At 43.2% G+C, this 19,937-nt stretch overlaps 1 protein-coding gene across 4 annotated transcripts in view; it reads right to left on the reverse strand.

Annotated features, from left to right (window-relative positions):
• The window catches only part of ctnna2 (catenin alpha 2), a 1,024,232-nt gene that overhangs the window by 861,258 nt on the left and 143,037 nt on the right, over nucleotides 1-19,937 (reverse strand).

Below are 19,937 nucleotides of genomic sequence, written 5' to 3' on the forward strand. Positions count from 1 at the left end.
ATGAATGAACATCCTACTTGCATCTCTCTCCTCAAGTGCAACAATAATCTGTATATACATTTTGCTCTTTATATTTCAGACTCTAGTACTTGATATTGGCTGTTACAATAGCCTTCAGAAGGGGAATTATCAGCGCGCACATATCTTTCTGCTGGAACATTCATGGTTGAAATAACAAGGTTACCGGTGTGACAAAGGATCAGTGTTGTGTTTATGAAGCGCCTTATGTAGAGTGCCGCAGTACGACGGCGCGTTTCAAAGAGAGCAACTCAAGGGCGCATTTATAAACACTGTCTTGAATGATTGTCATAAAATGCGTCTTATTGGGGTTGTGGTGGCCAATTACTTTTTATTTTATTTTTTATTTCTAAATAAAGAAATAGCAAATAATTCCCTCTGCCATTTAATATTTTATTCTTGAACCAACAAATGTATTTGTAGCTGTAATATTGGTGTGTAGGCGCCATCTCAGTGCATTGTGCCTGAGTCTGAGCTTTCAGCCAGCGCTACTCATTAGAACTGCTTTCAGCTAACCTATTGTTTCTCCTACTCCCATGTAACTGGAGGAGTCCCAAGCCGGACTTGGATTTCTTACTATTGGGTGCTATTCTGATACCTACTGGGAGCTGCTATCTTGCTCCCTTCCCATTGTTCTGCTGATCGGCTGCTGGGGGTGAGGGGGGATATCACTCCAACTTGCAGCGCAGCAGTAAAGTGTGCCTGAGTCTGAGCTTTCAGAAGGAGCCAGTGCTACACATTAGAACTGCTTTCAGCTAAGCTATTGTTTCTCCTACTCCCATGGAACTGGAGGAGTCCCAAGCCGGACTTGGATTTCTTACTATTGAGTGCTATTCTGATACCTACTGGGAGCTGCTATCTTGCTCCCTTCCCATTGTTCTGCTGATCGGCTGCTGGGGGGAGGAGGGGGGATATCACTCCAACTTGCAGCGCAGCAGTAAAGTGTGAGTGAAGTTTATCAGAGCACAGGTCACATGACTGTGGCACCCTGGGAAATGAAGAATATGGCTAGCCCCATGGGAAAAACAGATTACAATGCAGGATTCTGCTGGAGAAGCTCTATTAACCGATGGGTTTTGTAACAAACATGTTTTCCCGTGACAGTATTGCTTTCCCTTTATCTTTGTTTATAGGTCAAATGCCCATTAAATGTGTAGGAGGCTGAAATGCTCATACAGACGCCAGCCTGCAGTTATACCCTTTATATGAGGTGGAAATGCTTTGCTGTACATCTCGGGGCCGTGACAGATACTTGTTCCTTCGCTTTTATCTCAGGAACCTCACATTCCCACTGGCTGACGGGCCCTGACAGCAGAGGAAAACAGTGTGAGGGAAAGTATTTATAAACCCTGAATTATACACACAGGCCATGACTTACATCTCATTCCCGGCATGTCAAGCCGTTACCCCGGCCCTGAAGCGCTACAGGATCCCTATAGACATTCAGCCAATCACATCGCTGCTGCCGGATATTATAGGAGCCCAGAGACAGATGTAAAAGTTAGGAAATAGCATTTTATTATATACAGTAGGGACTCAGATTGGCTGCTTTGTTTTATCCAATATGAACTGTCTGCGCCCCTTGGGGATGGAGAGCAGCGGCACAGACTACGGTCTTATAAACTGAAAATATACATTTGCTAATTTGCAAATTTCCCATAGGTACTATCACTTTGCACTGTATATGAATACTTTGGGGGTTAAAGTTGACCCCCGTTATTTAATGCCGTCCAGTTGGTCAGACAACTGAGTCTAGTCGGCAACTTGGGTATTATTAAACAACAAGTAGCCCCTTTTGTAAAATATTAAGATATTATCAGTCACCTCAGAGTCCCACGATTTTCATCCATATGTTTAGGTTCATAGAACTTCTATGTGACTTACAATATCCTTATATGATACAATATGGGGCTACTTTCTTACTTATAAAAGTTTGGCCATTTTCCAATAGCCCAAATGGGAAATCAGGGTTGGACTGGGGGGTGCAGGGCCCACCTGGTCCCCTAACCCCCCCCCCGCAGGTGCCCCCCTCAGGGTTCCCCACCCGATGTCAGGGGACGTCGGGCTGAGGGAGTGTCGGCAAGAGTCGGGTGTGACCCTGTGGGAAAGGATATCTTTGTTAATTGTGCATTTTGATGCCATAACTTAAAGAGATACTAGTGCAGCGAATTTCCACGTTTCGGATTGTTGCGCAAAACGGACTTAAAAATGTGCAGTGTGGCAACAAAATGATGCAAAACAAAAAGACGAATTTAAATTTTTTTGACATGTGTCATTTTCTGCATTTCGTGCCGTTTTGCAAATTTTCAGCGAGTTTTTCTAAGTTTTCGGCGAATCCAAAATGGGACTCCTTAGTAACTTCTAAGACATGGCAGTAGAGGATGTATTATTGAGTATTTAAGCCAATAAACTCTATAAAACAATGGAAGAAAGAATCCTGCAACTTTTTGTGCTAAATAAATGTTGATTTAGTTTGATAAACAAACCAAGTTCCCCCCGAGGAATTAAATATTTATCCGTCTGACAGTGGCTGATTATCTATAAGGCTGTCAGGTTCCGCAACTGACGGGGACTTTATATAGTTGGGCTCTCGCTGCAGTGAAAGCACATTTTTTGCATAATGATGCAGTTTGATGAAAAACAAACTTCCCTAATAAACATTTTCTTCATATTTTATAGTTCTTTTCTATCTGGAATAAAATACAAGTTCAGCCGCATTAACCAGGAAGCTCAATAGCAATATTCTGTTACCCAAGATGCTGTGGGGCGGGGGGGAGAAATCAATTTTCTAGGCCGTATAATTAAATGAAACTTTCTAGACCATATAATTAGCTCCCAACTAGGAGGAAAGGAAACAACATGAAAACGGCACCTTTGGAAATTCTGATTGACGGGGCAGTTAATAATTAATATTGTCGGAAGCCCGCGTGTTAATGCGGCGTGACGCTTTTTTTTATCTGGCTTTGGTCCGCAACATAAAAATTCTCATTTAGGTCGTGTTAATGGGATAAATGGGAACAGGATTCAGGAAATAGTAGATACTGCCCCCGTAGCTTCGTTAATGAAGCATAATGTTTATGCAAAGATTCCTTATTCGCCGATATTCATCAGCTTCCAATTAGCGCCGCTCCGTCCTACATCATCAGCCGCGTCACAGAATGAAATGAATTAGTGCCACAATGGGCTGGGCTTTGGCCAATAGAGATGTAGCGAACTGTTCGCCGGCGAACTAATTCGTGCGAACATCGGGTGTGCGCAAGTATGCAAACTTTTCGCGTATGTTCGGAATTTGGGTTCGCGTGGCGTTTTTCCGCTGCGTTTTTTCTTGGCCTAAAAATGCCGCACAAGCCACACATGGCGTTTTTCAGCAAATCCCGTTTCCATGGTGCTAATAGTGCGAAATAGCAAAAAACGCTGCGTATTTCTTCCCATTGAAGTCTATGGGGTTCGCAAAGTTTGCGAACGTTCGCACTTTTTGGCGTAAGTTCACAAACGGGTTTGCAAACTTTTTTTTTGAGGTTCACTACATCCCTATTGGCCAATGTGTGTTTGTGGCACCGGGATGCTGGTCAGGAAAGTATTTATGACTAGTGATGAGCGAATCTGTCCCACTTTGCTTCGCCATAAAATTCACGAAACGGCAAGAAAATTTGCGAAATGCATTTGTCGTGCAATTTTTTTTGTTGCCCGCGTCTATGTTTTGTCACCCATGCTTTTTTGACTCTACCGCGCCCAATTTAAACTTGACCACACCCAATTTTGATGTGTCCGTGCCCTTTTTTTTGAAGCGCAACAAAATTAATTCCGCGCAACAAATTTTCCGCTGCGAATTTTCACAGAAGTTTCGCAAAACAATTCACCAATGACGAAATGCGGACATTTGCTGCAAATTCATGCCTGGCGGAAAAATTTGCTCATCGCTATTTATGACTAGCTATGAGCGAATGCGTCCCATTGTGCTTAGCCGGAAATTCTGCGAAACGGTTGAAAAATTCACAAAACTGCTGAAAAATGTGTGAATACTCCAAATGCATTAAAGTCAACAGATGAAAAAAATTCACGTAATGGCGAAAATTTGACGAAACATGCGTGCAGCATTTTTTTGGCACAACCTCAAATTTTCCGCATTCAACATTTTGTGCCCATTTTGCCCAAAAAATTTGCAGATGGTGAAATACGAAATTTTGCAAAAAAATTTGCTCATCTCTATCATCGATATTTTTGTCTCGGCTGCATTTTTGTCCCACCGACATTTTTGTCTTGGCGACTTTTTTGTTGTGCTGAATTTTTTGTTGCTGGGAATTTTTGCAAAAAAGACGCGCAATATAAAAAAAAGACGCAGGAGTCAAAAAAGTTGCGTGACAAACGCGATTTGACGATTTTTCGCTGTTTCATAAATTTTCCTGTTTTTTCATGAATTTTTCGTCGCAGTGAAATGGGACAGATTCGTTGGAGTAAATTCTCTCATTAACCCCATAAGCCAAGTATGAAATTCTTATTCAATGACTGTATTAAGTACAAAGTGCCCCTAAATCCTTGTGCTCCGGCTGCCGTGGCACAAAATGTCAAAGGCGTTTAACCTTTCTCTCATTAACCCCATCAGCCAAGTACCAAATTCTCTCATTAACCCCATCAGCCAAGTACCAAATTCTCTCATTAACCTCATCAGCCAAGTGCCAAATTCTCTCATTAACCCCATCAGCCAAGTGCCAAATTCTCTCATTAACCCCATCAGCCAAGTGCCAAATTCTCTCATTAACCCCATCAGCCAAGTGCCAAATTCTCTCATTAACCCCATCAGCCAAGTACCAAATTCTCTCATTAACCCCATCAGCCAGGTACCAAATTCTCTCATTAACCCCATCAGCCAAGTGCCAAATTCTCTCATTAACCCCATCAGCCAAGTGCCAAATTCTCTCATTAACCCCATCAGCCAAGTGCCAAATTCTCTCATTAACCCCATCAGCCAAGTGCCAAATTCTCTCATTAACCCCATCAGCCAAGTACCAAATTCTCTCATTAACCCCATCAGCCAAGTGCCAAATTCTCTCATTAACCCCATCAGCCAAGTGCCAAATTCTCTCATTAACCCCATCAGCCAAGTGCCAAATTCTCTCATTAACCCCATCAGCCAAGTGCCAAATTCTCTCATTAACCCCATCAGCCAAGTACCAAATTCTCTCATTAACCCCATCAGCCAAGTACCAAATTCTCTCATTAACCCCATCAGCCAAGTGCCAAATTCTCTCATTAACCCCGTCAGCCAAGTACCAAATTCTCTCATTAACCCCGTCAGCCAAGTACCAAATTCTCTCATTAACCCCGTCAGCCAAGTGCCAAATTCTCTCATTAACCCCGTCAGCCAAGTGCCAAATTCTCTCATTAACCCCGTCAGCCAAGTGCCAAATTCTCTCATTAACCCCATCAGCCAAGTGCCAAATTCTCTCATTAACCCCATCAGCCAAGTGCCAAATTCTCTCATTAACCCCATCAGCCAAGTGCCAAATTCTCTCATTAACCCCATCAGCCAAGTACCAAATTCTCTCATTAACCCCATCAGCCAAGTACCAAATTCTCTCATTAACCCCATCAGCCAAGTACCAAATTCTCTCATTAACCCCATCAGCCAAGTGCCAAATTCTCTCATTAACCCCATCAGCCAAGTACCAAATTCTCTCATTAACCCCGTCAGCCAAGTACCAAATTCTCTCATTAACCCCGTCAGCCAAGTGCCAAATTCTCTCATTAACCCCGTCAGCCAAGTGCCAAATTCTCTCATTAACCCCGTCAGCCAAGTACCAAATTGTCTCATTAACTCCATCAGCCAAGTACCAAATTCTCTCATTAACCCCGTCAGCCAAGTGCCAAATTCTCTCATTAACCCCATCAGCCAAGTGCCAAATTCTCTCATTAACCCCATCAGCCAAGTACCAAATTCTCTCATTAACCCCATCAGCCAAGTGCCAAATTCTCTCATTAACCCCATCAGCCAAGTACCAAATTATCTCATTAACCCCATCAGCCAAGTGCCAAATTCTCTCATTAACCCCATCAGCCAAGTGCCAAATTCTCTCATTAACCCCGTCAGCCAAGTGCCAAATTCTCTCATTAACCCCGTCAGCCAAGTACCAAATTCTCTCATTAACCCCGTCAGCCAAATGCCAAATTCTCTCATTAACCCCGTCAGCCAAGTGCCAAATTCTCTCATTAACCCCGTCAGCCAAGTGCCAAATTCTCTCATTAACCCCATCAGCCAAGTGCCAAATTCTCTCATTAACCCCATCAGCCAAGTGCCAAATTCTCTCATTAACCCCATCAGCCAAGTGCCAAATTCTCTCATTAACCCCATCAGCCAAGTGCCAAATTCTCTCATTAACCCCATCAGCCAAGTACCAAATTCTCTCATTAACCCCATCAGCCAAGTGCCAAATTCTCTCATTAACCCCATCAGCCAAGTACCAAATTCTCTCATTAACCCCATCAGCCAAGTGCCAAATTCTCTCATTAACCCCATCAGCCAAGTGCCAAATTCTCTCATTAACCCCATCAGCCAAGTGCCAAATTCTCTCATTAACCCCATCAGCCAAGTGCCAAATCCTCTCATTAACCCCATCAGCCAAGTGCCAAATTCTCTCATTAACCCCATCAGCCAAGTGCCAAATTCTCTCATTAACCCCATCAGTCAAGTGCCAAATTCTCTCATTAACCCCATCAGCCAAGTACCAAATTCTCTCATTAACCCCATCAGCCAAGTACCAAATTCTCTCATTAACCCCATCAGCCAAGTGCCAAATTCTCTCATTAACCCCATCAGCCAAGTACCAAATTCTCTCATTAACCCCATCAGCCAAGTGCCAAATTCTCTCATTAACCCCATCAGCCAAGTACCAAATTCTCTCATTAACCCCATCAGCCAAGTGCCAAATTCTCTCATTAACCCCATCAGCCAAGTGCCAAATCCTCTCATTAACCCCATCAGCCAAGTGCCAAATCCTCTCATTAACCCCATCAGCCAAGTGCCAAATTCTCTCATTAACCCCATCAGCCAAGTGCCAAATTATCTCATTAACCCCATCAGCCAAGTGCCAAATTCTCTCATTAACCCCATCAGCCAAGTACCAAATTCTCTCATTAACCCCATCAGCCAAGTACCAAATTCTCTCATTAACCCCATCAGCCAAGTACCAAATTCTCTCATTAACCCCATCAGCCAAGTACCAAATTCTCTCATTAACCCCATCAGCCAAGTACCAAATTCTCTCATTAACCCCATCAGCCAAGTACGGATGAAGTACTAATGGCTGTAAATCTATTTTAGGAGTTTGGGTGCTGACATGAAAATAAAAACTAACCCTAATCGTAACCTACTGCCCCCTGGGAGTTATAGCGCTCCCTCTCAGCTAATTCTCCTACTTCCCCACTTGTAGTGAATGACCCCCACTCCCAGCACCCACTATTATTATATATCTATATATACTGTACATGGTAGCACTCTCAAGATTCAAAATAAAAAAATCAAAAGTTTTTATTAGTTATTTGACGTATCGGTCCCCTGGTGTTTGCCCTCCCCACTATGATATATATATATATAGAATTACCATTCCGTTCTATAAATGATTTTATTATGCAGTAGCCGCCAAACTCCAATCGTATTAATGTCAGTTCAGTAGCGCTGCCGCATATAGAAACACTTTCAACACTGTCATTTCTTTTGCTGCAATAAAAAGTAATAATTGCTAACTCGACTTTATATTTCTGCCCACATACTCGCCTGTAACTATTCAGTGCGCAATAGATTTCTGATCTCATTTATCAATAGTGGGCAAATTTGCCCGTGGGCAGTAACCCATCAGTGGTTACCTTTTTACAGCCAGCTTCACTTAGAACAATGAATGTCACAATTTGATTGGTTGCCATGGGTTACTGCCCACGGGAAGATTTGCCCACTGTTGATAAATGACCCCCGGGGTCTATCTATTCCAACATAGTTAAATTATGGGAACTTTATACAAAGAAACGTCAAATACCTCAGATAGCATGAATTTCTCTCTTGATAATAGTATTCATCTGTACATTATCCACTAGAATTCTACAAATGGGCACATACTCCAGAATAAAGTTGTATTTCTATTTAACATTCAGTTTACACAGCAAATAATTCCCTCTGCCATTTAACCTTTTTTCTTGAATCGACAAATGTATTTGTAGCTGTAATATTGGTGTGTAGGCGCCATCTCAGTGCCTTGTGCCTGAGTCTGAGCTTTCAGCCAGCGCTACACATTAGACCTGCTTTCAGCTAACCTATTGTTTCTCCTACTCCCATGTAACTGGAGGAGTCCCAAGCCGGACTTGGATTTCTTACTATTGAGTGCTATTCTGATACCTACTGGGAGCTGCTATCTTGCTCCCTTCCCATTGTTCTGCTGATCGGCTGCTGGGGGTGAGGGGGGATATCACTCCAACTTGCAGCGCAGCAGTAAAGTGTGCCTGAGTCTGAGCTTTCAGAAGGAGCCAGTGCTACACATTAGAACTGCTTTCAGCTAACCTATTGTTTCTCCTACTCCCATGTAACTGGAGGAGTCCCAAGCCGGACTTGGATTTCTTACTATTGAGTGCTATTCTGATACCTACTGGGAGCTGCTATCTTGCTCCCTTCCCATTGTTCTGCTGATCGGCTGCTGGGGGTGAGGGGGGATATCACTCCAACTTGCAGCGCAGCAGTAAAGTGTGCCTGAGTCTGAGCTTTCAGAAGGAGCCAGCGCTACACATTAGAACTGCTTTCAGCTAACCTATTGTTTCTCCTACTCCCATGTAACTGGAGGAGTCCCAAGCCGGACTTGGATTTCTTACTATTGAGTGCTATTCTGATACCTACTGGGAGCTGCTATCTTGCACCCTTCCCATTGTTCTGCTGATCGGCTGATGGGAGGGGGGGGGGATGTCACTCTAACTTGCAGCACAGCATGGACATGATTGAGTTAGAGAGGGTCCAGAGAAGGGCAACTAAGCTGGTAAAGGGTATGGAAAGTCTCAGTTATGAAGAAAGACTGGCCCAGTTGGGTCTGTTTACACTGGAGAAGAGGCGCTTAAGAGGTGATATGATAACTATGTATAAATATATAAGGGGATCATATAATAACCTTTCTAATGTTTTATTTACCAGTAGGGCCTTCCAACGGACACGAGGGCACCCACTCCGTTTAGAAGAAGGGAGGTTCTGTTTAAATTTTCAGAAAGGATTTGTTACTGTGAGAGCTGTGAAGTTGTGGGATTCCCTCCCCGAATCAGTTGTACTGGCTGATAAATTATATAGCTTTAAGAAGAGGTTGGATGGCTTTTTAGAAAATGAGAGAATAAAGGGTTATGGGAGATAGTTCTTAGTACAAAGTTGATCCAAGGACTGGTTCAATTGCGGTTTTGGAGACAGGAAGGACTCAGAGCCTTCCTTTGGAACAACTAGCAGTTCGGTAGGTTCCCTATAGACATAAAAGGTTGAACTTGATGGACTTTTTTTAACCTAAGTTTCCATGTTTCTATGTAAAGATCAGGATTATTTTTAATCCTTCATTTCAGATTCGTCCATCACACAGGTACTGATTTGTTTGTCAGTGTCCGTGGGTGGGTTCTTACCTTCTTACCTACAAATGTAGGTAAGAAGGTAAGAACCCACGGAGCGGGTCAGTTCCTCATGATAGATCTCAGAAAATGTTGATCTTCAGCAAATGTTGAACAAGCTTCATATTATTAATGTGATCAAATTATCTGAAAAAGATCTTCTTAACTAATTAGGAAATAGGTCTCTAACAATGCAATGTGCCTTTGAGGGCAATTTGATCACTGGTGGTGGTTCCCTGGTGGAAAGTTTGTCGCATTGCACAACTTTGTGCGACTTCTGAAAACGAAGTGATGCAAAGGGCTTCCTAAATGGCGTCAGTGGACAGCCATTAAGGAGCGGTTAGTCGCCCACGAGAGATCTATCATGGGGACTGACCCGGTCCGTGGGTTCTGATCAAATGATCTGAAAAAGATCTTCTTAACTAATTAGGAAATACCAGGTCTCTATAACAATACAATGTGCCTTTGAGGGCAATTTGATCACTGGTGGTGGTTCTAGTCATTCCAAATCTGATTAGTTGCTATAGGTGTGTAGATCTGGTGCTCACACTGCCTCAATAATAACATGGTTATATAGTAGCTGTGTTTGGTCTACGTAAATGTGTATTACGACTGGCTGCAATAAGGCAGAAACATTTATCCCAGGCCTAAAGGTCTTTAGATGTTCACAAGTTTTTGGACTTTTGGGGTTGAAAGTCTAGGACCTCCTAAGCTAAGGTTACTGATATATTAAAACATGATTATAGGAATCACTCTTGTAGGTTCCAGACAGGAAACAGGAAATATCCTCATATTTTATCTGAATTGGCCTTCAGGCCCTTTCACTACTTTGGCAACATAAGGCCAACATTTTGGGACCCACTGCTGGAGATGGAGACAGATTATTGGTCATTTGCTCTTCAATTTGTATCAGAACATAAACATTACTGATATGCACATCCCCCATAGAGTTTTGGATGGGTCAAAACATCTTCCCTCATAGGATAAGTCACTAGTTTCTAATATTCACAGACTTGAGGTATTTTTTTGGAACAAAACATTATTGTCCACCTAATATGTGTCATAAAGAACTGATGCTAACAGGTCAGTTGTTATGTGAGTTCCATGTCCACTAGCAAGTGTATAGTATCTATGGATACCTTTTTGTTTCCATGGTTCCTGTGTTATAAAGCAGGTTTTCTGTGTGATGTTCTTTTTTCTAAACCAGTTGATGAACCACAGCGTATGTGAGTTGGCCTGTAGAGCCAATGAGACTGGCTTTCCAGGGTTAATAATTATAAAGATAATCACGGTCTATGGTACAAATGATGAACATTCATGGATCTGTCAGATATAATTATATCCTGCCTTTGTTTGCTAAGCAAATGCCACAAGGCCTCTAGTGTGTCTCAATCATTAGCCATTTATAAAGCTCTCTGGCTGCTCTGAGGTTCGCCTTCTCCTTGGCTTTGAACAAAGTGACACATGGAAGATTGAAAACCCCAATTTAGAGCAGAGTAAGTCAGCCTGCCAGCTGTTGGGTTCAATCCCATTTCGTCACATTCCTAGAGCAGTTGCCAAGCATCATATCAGTTGGCCGGACATTTGTATGGAGCTAAACAAGATGCCTTTCTTTACACCTTCTATTCACTATCGTGATCAAATCTTAAACAATTTCGCTCTTCTTGGAACCAGTTCTGAGATGATGAGTGTTAATCATCTGTGATATGTCTGAGGCGAGCCTGCTGGGAACGACAGATGCAAGAATTTCTTCTTCTGCAGTTTATGGACATTTGTATCTAAACATGTGGAGATTGTGACCATGAGTTGCTGCTCTTTTATTCTGTTCCAGATGCAGTAAATAAGGTTCAATGAGAACTTTGATCTTAATTTTTCTATAAAGAAGAACATGGTTTGCCGTTCTGCTATGATTTTCTGGTCAGGCTTTTTCAGCCAAGACCTTGGTCTAGGAAATTCCAGGAACTATGGAGGAATACAGACTAATAGTGAGGAGCAAACTTGCAGTGTTTCCCACAACATTTTGGCAAAATTGTTTTGCAGCCAATAGGAAGGCAAAATCACTTTGTGATCAAGGTGTTTTTGGTTCCCCAATAGACAGGGGTAATACTGGGAAGGGCACTGATCCCATTGGCAGACAACTTTTGGAGCAATAGAGCATAGGGTTTTTTTGTTTTTTTTTTGGCAAAACAGAAACAATGGCAAACTCTAGTGTGAATTTGTGGAAAATGTTGCTACTGGCAAAACCACACATTTTGTGGCAAAACTCTTCCAGGCATAAAAGTTTGCCAATCTCTAAATATTAATTTATTTCAGCTTTTCTGACCTGACACAGCAAAGATGCAGTGCAATCCCCACACTTTACTGACTAGATGCTATAAATACTCCTTTCTGTTTTCAAAGAACTGCTACTGATAAACCCAACCCAGTAGGACAGTGATCCCCAACCAGTGCCCTGTGAGTAACATGTTGCTCCCCAACCCCTTGGATGTTGCTCTTCTTTTTGAATTCCTGACTTTTGGGCAAGTTCTGGTTGCATAAAAACCAGGATTACTGACAAACAGAGCCTCCTGTAGGCTGGCAGTCCACATAGGGGCTGCCAAATTACCAATAAGAGACCCTATGTGTAACCTTAGGAACATTTTTCCTGCTGGTATTGTTCTCCAATAGTGATGGGCGAAATGTTTCGCCAGGCATGGATTTGTGGTGAATTTCCACGCTTCGCCTTTGGTGGATTCACACTAGGGGTGAGGTGCAGGGGAAAGGTTTTTTTGGGGGGGACAGGAAAGACCTGAAATCTGAATGTGCAAATTAGTATATGGATCCTGAGGATTTGGTATTCATCTGAATCTAACCATGATGGATTTGGTCCATTCAGTTCCACAGCCAGAAGGCTGAATTTTTATATAGGCATCCAAGGGCCTGTGCTTGGATTGCCAGCTTCATGGTTGCGCCAACAGATCCCAAAGACATTTAAAAAAAAAAAAAAAAAAAGCACCCAGTCGGCCAGTTGACACACAAAATCTAGTAGCAGAGCTGGGCTGCCCTTTCCTGTAGAGTAATGGCCATGGCCCATTTGGGTAGGAGAGGGCCCGTGCCCAGGGCAGATCCAGGTACTAATCTAAAAAGACCCGCAATGTATCTGAAGTAGGAGAGGAAATATTCGGCTAGAGCGATGTTTGGAGGCAGAGAATATGAGAAGCAGCAGAAACATCCAAATAAAAGAGATTTACTTTGCCTAAGTGAAAAAACAATATGAATAAATAGCCCTGTCCGAATTGCCTTTCCCTCCTACAATGGTAGTAAAGAGATATGGGAAATGATCCTGAGGAGAAATACATTACTCCCAGAGAATAAGGACAGTGACATAAATATCTGGTTCTCAGAGGAACCGAGCGCGAATAGATTCAGTAGAAACACCGAGTCCCAGCTTGTCGGCCACACGGGGCCAAATGTTCTGGTGTCTTTGGGCAAATTGTGTTGTATAAATCCGTATACATAGGAAGGGTTGGGAATTAGTACTGATAAGTACAGGATCTCAAAGAGCCATTAAAATAATCACAGAGGATCAAATCAAGAGTGATAGATAAATATTCAAAAAACCAAATAAAAGACAAAAATACTAATAGGAGAAATGAGCACATTTGCGATCCACAGGCGCTAAAACAGCCTTTCAAATGCCATACACATTTATATGGTCCTTTCGGCTCACCTATGGTAGCACGGTGCATAGGGTCGCCTGGGGGCGGTGACAAAAGAGGATGGGCCATGACTTAAATAGGGGCGTGATCATAGGGTGAATGATGTCAAAAGGGGCGGGGTTATAACACAAGGGAGTACTAAAGGGTGGATTGAGGGGAGATTGGGGAAGGGAAAGGGTAAATGTGGCAATACACGGTAAGATCAGCTTGCTTGGAGCGGATCTTCTCCAGATATTCCCACCTATGAGTAGGGGATATCAGGCTAATTTGGCCGTTTGGCTCTGGGGCCAAACAATCGAATTGGAACGGTGGGTATGGGTGCAATTGCCTGCCCATTGGAGATCTGCCTGATTTCAGATAAGCTGCCAAATCAGTCTAAAGGACCAGTATTTGTCGCTAGAATCAGCCCTTGTATGGCCACCTTAAAATTGGGATGGGTCAAGGGCTTAGGTGGGTGGGCCAGGGGCTAAATGTAAGGATATTACAAATTTACTGGAAACTATATTGGTACTTGGTGGGTGTTTTGCCAACTAGGCCAGTAAAGTACCAGCTGGGTGGCAACCCTAATAGTGCACCAGTTTGCTTGGCCAGCACAAGGGATCCTGTACCTACACCTGGGTATAGAATAGGGCTCCTATGGGGTGCTTATAACTGTGCCACTACAATTACGTGCAGTTGAAGTTGTGGAAATATCTACCCACGTGCGCCAAATGTCACATTTCTTGGCTACTTTATATAATGAGCCCTCAAAGGGTCTAAACCTACAGCAGCGAGGATCTAAAATTGTCCCTCTTTAGAGTTCTCAATAGCAGCGACTTCTTTCTCCCCTTCCTTTTTTATCTAAGATAAAAACCAACGGCAAATCGTTTGTTAGATGTATTATTGTGTGAGATGAAGCCTCTCCAAGGCTAAAGGAGAAAGTTTTCCCTCTATCTTCCATTAATTTGTGCGAGTTTTATTGCTCCGAGGCGCCTCTCTATTTTTTTTTTTTTCTTACCACCGGGCAAGGAAAGGCTTTGACTATTATATGGACAAATCGGTTCAATAAAAGATCCGTGCTTATGGCAGTTTTGCGCAAAAAATTTCATCTCTCACAGTTACTGATGGTCCTGCATTGGGTCTTATCTGTTGCACTGAATCTTACCGTTTAAAGGCCACATTTATTTGGTATCAGTTGAGTACAGAAACTCATTCCCAAACCTACAGGAATTAGGGCACATATTGTGTCTGGTTTATTCATTTGTCTGCTAAGATTGGGTCAGGAGATAACATGGATGGGGGCAGCCGAGTACTACTGAGAAGGGGATAACTGCTGTTTGGGGTGGAGGTCAGGTCCGGACTGGGATTAAAAATAGGTCCTGGCATTCCTAGTACATAGAAGCCAAAACAGCCCCCACTGGCCCAATAAATAGTGACTGTCTATGGCATCTTACAGCCCCCCTTGGCATTTGCCAGAACACACAGATTGCCAGTCTGGGCCTGACCTCCTCATATACAGGACTGGACTGGGATTCAAAATAGGCCCTGGCATTCCCAGTACACAGAGGCCCAAACAGCGCCCAATAGCCCAACAGGGAGCAGTTTGAATGAGAGGATGATATATGAATAGTAGAGGGACTGAATAGATAAGAAAGTTACAAAAAGTAACAATAACAATAAAACTGGAGCCTCACAGAGCAATAGGGTTGTGCTGCCGGGGTCAGTGACCCCCATTTGAAAGCTGCAAAGAGGCAGAAGAAGGAGGCAAATAACTAAAAAACAATCACAAATAAATAATAAAATCCATGACATGAAGATGATGTATGTAAAGAAAGGTGACATACTGCAGGCAGGTGAGGGATGGAGAGAAGAAATATGTTGTGAGGCAGGACAGAGTTAAGGTGGCCATACATGAGGTGATCCACTTGTTTGGCAATATTGGGCTAATTCGATACCGAGTGATACGTGGGCCAAGTGATCAAATTACCATGGTGGGTATATGGGCTGTTGGATCAAGGACCGCATTATTGATGATCAACCAATGCGGTCCCTGATCCAACAGAAAAATCAAACCTGCTCAATTGAGAACTGGCCAATTGTAGGTCCATCGGGGGTGCCCATAAATGGGCAGAAAAGCTGGCGAAACGCTCTGTAGGACCTAAATCAGCCTGTGTATGGCCAGCTATATTGTATATATATTGTATATATATGAAATAAAAGCCACTAGAGGCTACTGGGATGCTAAAATCTACAGTTAGTATTAGGGATGCACCGAATCCACTTTTTTTGATTCGGCCGAACCCACAAACCCTTCCTAAATGGATTCGGCCGAATGCCGAACCAAATCTGAATCCTAATTAGCATTTGTTAATTAGGTTTTGGAAGGGTTAAATCTGGGGAAAATGGGACAATGTCCGTGTTTACGTGACAAAATGACACATGATTTTTAGGATTCGGATTCGGTTTGGCCAGAGGCATGGATTCGACCGAATCCTAATCTTGGCCAAATCCCGAACCAAATGATGGATTCAGTGCACCCCTAGTTAGTATATATATATTGGTGTATAGAATTTATATATGTGAGTATATAGATAGGTCGGTATGAGCGTATGTATATTCGTGCACTGGGGTTTCTTCGGAGGGGTTAAACTTGATGGTCTTTGGTCTTTTTTCAACCTAACTTAACTAACTGTGTAACTTCAAGGAGAGAAAGAGACCCACAAAGCAACCCAGCGTGGAGGTCTCGGGGCATGAGTGCAGAGCAGAACTGACGGCACAGGAGGAGTGGAAAGACCTACAGACTAGGGAAGGGTTGGACAGAGGCAGGATGGCTGTGGCTGCACCATGGAGCTTCTGTCAAGGAACTGTCAAAGCCTCATACCCCTCCTGGTCTCCCAGCTATTGTGGCACAGGAAGAGGGGAAGGGCTGTATGTTTGGCCCCTGTCTATGTGGGGCGCCTTCTGCTACACAGAGCATCTCATTAAACTTTCACTACTAAGCGCCACAGTAAAAACCAAAGGGCCATGTAACAACTGGAACGTTGTTGAGAAATAATCAAGGCAACATCTGCTCCCCCGAAGGGTGGCAGCTCCAAGATATAAATCCAACTCCCTCATACAGTACATGGAAAAAGGCCCACAGGGGTCATTTGTGCGATATTTCTGTTGAGCCATAAAGCAGAGCTACCGGGGCCATTTAGGGATATTCTCCTCACAGAGGAACTGCTGGGAAGCTCAATAAGATATTTCCATGCACCAATGGCTTCGGAACTGCTGTAGAACTGATATAGAACTGCTGTAGAAGTTATCGTGCGATGAGTATTTAAGGCAATATCATAAATGAGCCCATGGGCTACCAAGGGATTTATAATGACTTTCAGTTAAGAGCTTTCCCCAAGCCTTGGCTAAGCCTGTGTAGGAGCAGACTGGATGCGCTCACCATAAATAATCTTCTTATTGCTGGGAGCTACATGCTGGGAATTGTTCCTTTGCAACGGGAATCACTTCTGCCACTTGTTCCTGCATAATGAGGCCTACTGAGAAGGCCACTGACTACTTATCTGTCAGTTATGGGACCCGGGGACTGTAGGAATGTCCAACCCTTTTGTCCTAGGAACGCAAGGGAGAACCTGTTTATTAAAGGAGAAGGTAAAAACTAAGTAAGCTAAGTAATGTCTATGTAAATACAGCCATAAGCACCTACAGAAACCTCTGTAAGAGAGTCCTCAATCAAAAAAAACCACAGGATTTCTTGTCTCCTTTTGTGTAAACATGTTCTTCTGTGTCAGACTTCCTGCTCTTGGAAAATCCTTCAGGGCACGGGCACAAGTCCAGTTTTCCTCTCTCCCTCTTCCCCTCCCGTTTCCTTCCCCCCTCTCATCAGAATTCACTCCCCCTCCCATCAGAATTTACTCCCCCTCCCATCAGAATTTACTCCCCCTCCCATCAGAATTCACTCCCCCTCCCATCAGAATTCCATATCGGCTAAAGCTGCAGCCTGGAATCCAAGCTAAAATGGCAGCTGCTATCTTAAACAAACAGAGGGAGCTTCTGGGGCTGTTACTCAGGTATGGTAAAGCTTTCTGCAGAATAAATATAGCGTTCTAGCTTGTACTAATGTGGCTAATCTGGAAAAGGCCCATCAGCCTTCATTGACTGAATAACAACAGTCTATAGACCAGCCTACACAATCCCCCTGGAAAGACATCTTCATAGAAAGAGTCATAAATACAGGGAATGGCCTCCCAGCAGATGAAGATGGGAGTAAAGGAAATCTAGGATAGATATAAAGCGATTTTAAGAGCTCTAAAGGGCTAGTTCACCTTTACAATAACTTTTAGTATAATATGGACTGCTAAAATGGAGTGCTATTCTGAGACAATTGGTCTTCCTGTTATATTATTTGTAGTTTTTGAATTATTTAGCTATTTGTTCAGCAGCTCTCCAGTTTGAAATGTCAGCAGTTATCTGGTTGCTAGGATGCAATTTAACCTAGCAACCAGGCAGTGAACCCCTTTAAGATGAATGCAATGTCTCTGAACATTCTCATTTTGTCAATATAACCTCTTGATTTGTAATAAACACAGTATACAGATCATAGTTACTCATTATCTGTTTCCTACCGAGAAAGGCAGGTTGTAATCACATGATATACGATAATTAGCATCATAAACATCAGCCGGTATCATGGCCCCCAAGGCTGCCGTATCTATCTGCTCTATCCCATAAATCTGTGCTTCAACCATGATTATGGCTATGATTTCTCATTTTCTGCATTAAATTCTCGAATAGAAGTCATTTAGTCAGGTGAATAGATGAGAAATTGTCTGTTATAGGTTGGGGGGGGGGTCAGTCAGGCTGTGCGCGCCCTCAGAGATCAGCTGACAGGAAGTGATGCAGCTCTAACTGTAACAGGAAGTAGTGTGGGAGCAAAAGGCAGAACTCTGCCCATTCATTGGCTGATGGGGCCTAGCATGTATGTGTGCCTTGGCTTGTTTGTGTGCACTGTGACTCCTATGATCCCAGGGGGCGGCCCTTAGTACCTAAAATGGCAGTTTCCTATTTAGGATTACCCAATGGCACATACTGCTAAACAAGTATATTTATATGAAAATGGTTTATTTAGATGAAGCAGGGTTTTACCTATGAGCTGTTTATGCTATATATTTATATAGGAACCTACATTGTTTGGGGGTATAGTTTCCCTTTAACTGGAACTCCAACAGCTGCATCACCCAGAAATAGAAAACCTGTGTTTTTCCTCTCTCTCTCAGCAGGGAGACAGCGGTGATATATACATTAGCTGGTAATATGTATTGTAAAAAAGAGGCCATACATATTTTTCCTATGGTTTCTGGCTGTTTGGGGGCAAAATATCAAAGAAAATAAAATTGAACTTCACGTTCGGTGCCTGCCAGGAAGAGGCTGATAATGCCAAGGGAACTCATTGCATATTTAGTTCATAACTTGATCATATTTCATAGTCGGATTGGCACGAGCCCCTTCTCCTATGTGGGAGTCAGAGCCAATTAAATCTCAGTGGCCCCAGGGTACCGACACAGCAGGGGAAACGGACCGGTCCGCTGATCCAGAGCTGGAGCCTCACAGCTTTGGGGGCAAACCTTTTAGTTTTGGATGTTTTTATACAGTCTCAGAGGTTACCCATGGCGCTGGGATGGCGGCCTGATTGATGATATAGCAATGCTGGAACTGTCTTGGGGGGCGGGATTAAATCTGGGGGGGGGCAGTGATTATATTTATAGGAAATAAAGACCCTGCGCAGATGTATCTGTTATGTAGGAGGAAGCTGTGAGATTGGGGGGGCTCATTTACCTATGCACCGGATGCAAGTCCTTTTTTCGCCAGGCATGGATTCACAGCGAATCTCCACATTCCGCCATTGGCAAATTGTTTAGCGAACTTCCGTGAAAATTTGCTGTGGTCAAATTTGTGCGCGGTCGTATCAAAAAAGGGTGGGGTCACGGCAAAACAGGGCACGGTCACATTAAAAAAGCACGGGCGACAAAAAAGAAGTGGGCAACTAAAAAAGAAGCGGGTGACTAAAAAAGACGCGAGCGACAAAAAAGAAGTGGGCAATTAAAAAAGAAGTGGGTGACTAAGAAAGACGCGAGCGACAAAAAAGAAGTGAGCAACTAAAAAAGAAGTGAGCAACTAAAAACAGGCCCGGATTTGTGGAAAGGCCACAAAGGCCCGGGCCTAGGACGGCAGAAGTTTAGGGGCGGCATGCCGCCCCGCCGCAACAAAATTTTTAAATTTGGCTCCCATACGGAGCAGTCGGGACCTCTCCCCACTGCTCCGTATGGGAGATTAAAGGTTTGCGCATGCTAAAGAAAAAAGAAGCGGGTGACTAAAAAAGACGCGAGCGACAAAAAAGAAGTGGGCAACTAAAAAAGAAACGGGTGACTAAAAAAGACGCAAGCGACAAAAAAGAAGTGGGCAACTAAAAAAGAAGCGGGCAACTAAAAAAAGAAGCGGGCAACTAAAAAAGAAGCGGGTGACTAAAAAAGACGCGAGCGACAAATAAATTGCTCGACAAATGTGTTTCGCTCATCAATACTTAGGGCTCATTTACCCACCACTTGCATCTAGGGCTAGTGATGAGTGAAT

Source organism: Xenopus tropicalis, chromosome 1, assembly GCF_000004195.4.
Source record: "Xenopus tropicalis strain Nigerian chromosome 1, UCB_Xtro_10.0, whole genome shotgun sequence".
NCBI classification, from domain to species: Eukaryota; Metazoa; Chordata; class Amphibia; order Anura; family Pipidae; genus Xenopus; species Xenopus tropicalis.